Source organism: Penaeus monodon, chromosome 25 (genome assembly GCF_015228065.2).
Source record: "Penaeus monodon isolate SGIC_2016 chromosome 25, NSTDA_Pmon_1, whole genome shotgun sequence".
Classification (NCBI taxonomy): Eukaryota; Metazoa; Arthropoda; class Malacostraca; order Decapoda; family Penaeidae; genus Penaeus; species Penaeus monodon.
The window spans coordinates 2,536,613-2,537,171 of record NC_051410.1 but is presented as its reverse complement, the minus strand read 5'-3'; positions in this window follow the sequence as shown (position 1 = coordinate 2,537,171).

The following is a 559-nucleotide window of genomic DNA, read 5'->3' as shown; positions in this document are numbered from 1 at the left end:
GATCTCTCTCTTGTTACAACTTTTAGAAGTCTTTTGAGTTTTAGGTGCCAGGACTAACAAGGATTTTCAGTTTCAGTGGGATGAAAGGAGCAATTGAGATGTAAAGTGTATGCAGTGATTGTTACTCAACTAATATAGTAGTTTGTTATCCCAACATTGGAATGTGTAATAAATATTGTGTATGGAACCATAATCAAAGGTAAATTCAGATATTTATAATTACAGTGTTTGAAATACTTAACCAAATATAAAGGGCAATCGTTTTTTTTTTCTTTGTTATATAGTTCTTAAAAAAAGGTATTTAAGATTTCTTTTGTATTTGAGGTACAGCAATGTGAATAAGATTATTGAATATATTGTTCATTTAGATCCAGTATTTGAACCTGTATATAAGAATCTGGTAACATTCCAGATGTAAGTTTATTGTGTATATAATGAGAATTTGATAAAATACAACAATTTTAAAGATTGTTATGAATTTCTTCTTCTTCCTCCATTGTCCTTGACTGAAAATGTGAAGGCAAAATATTCTCCACAAAAGCATCGAGATAATTACAAA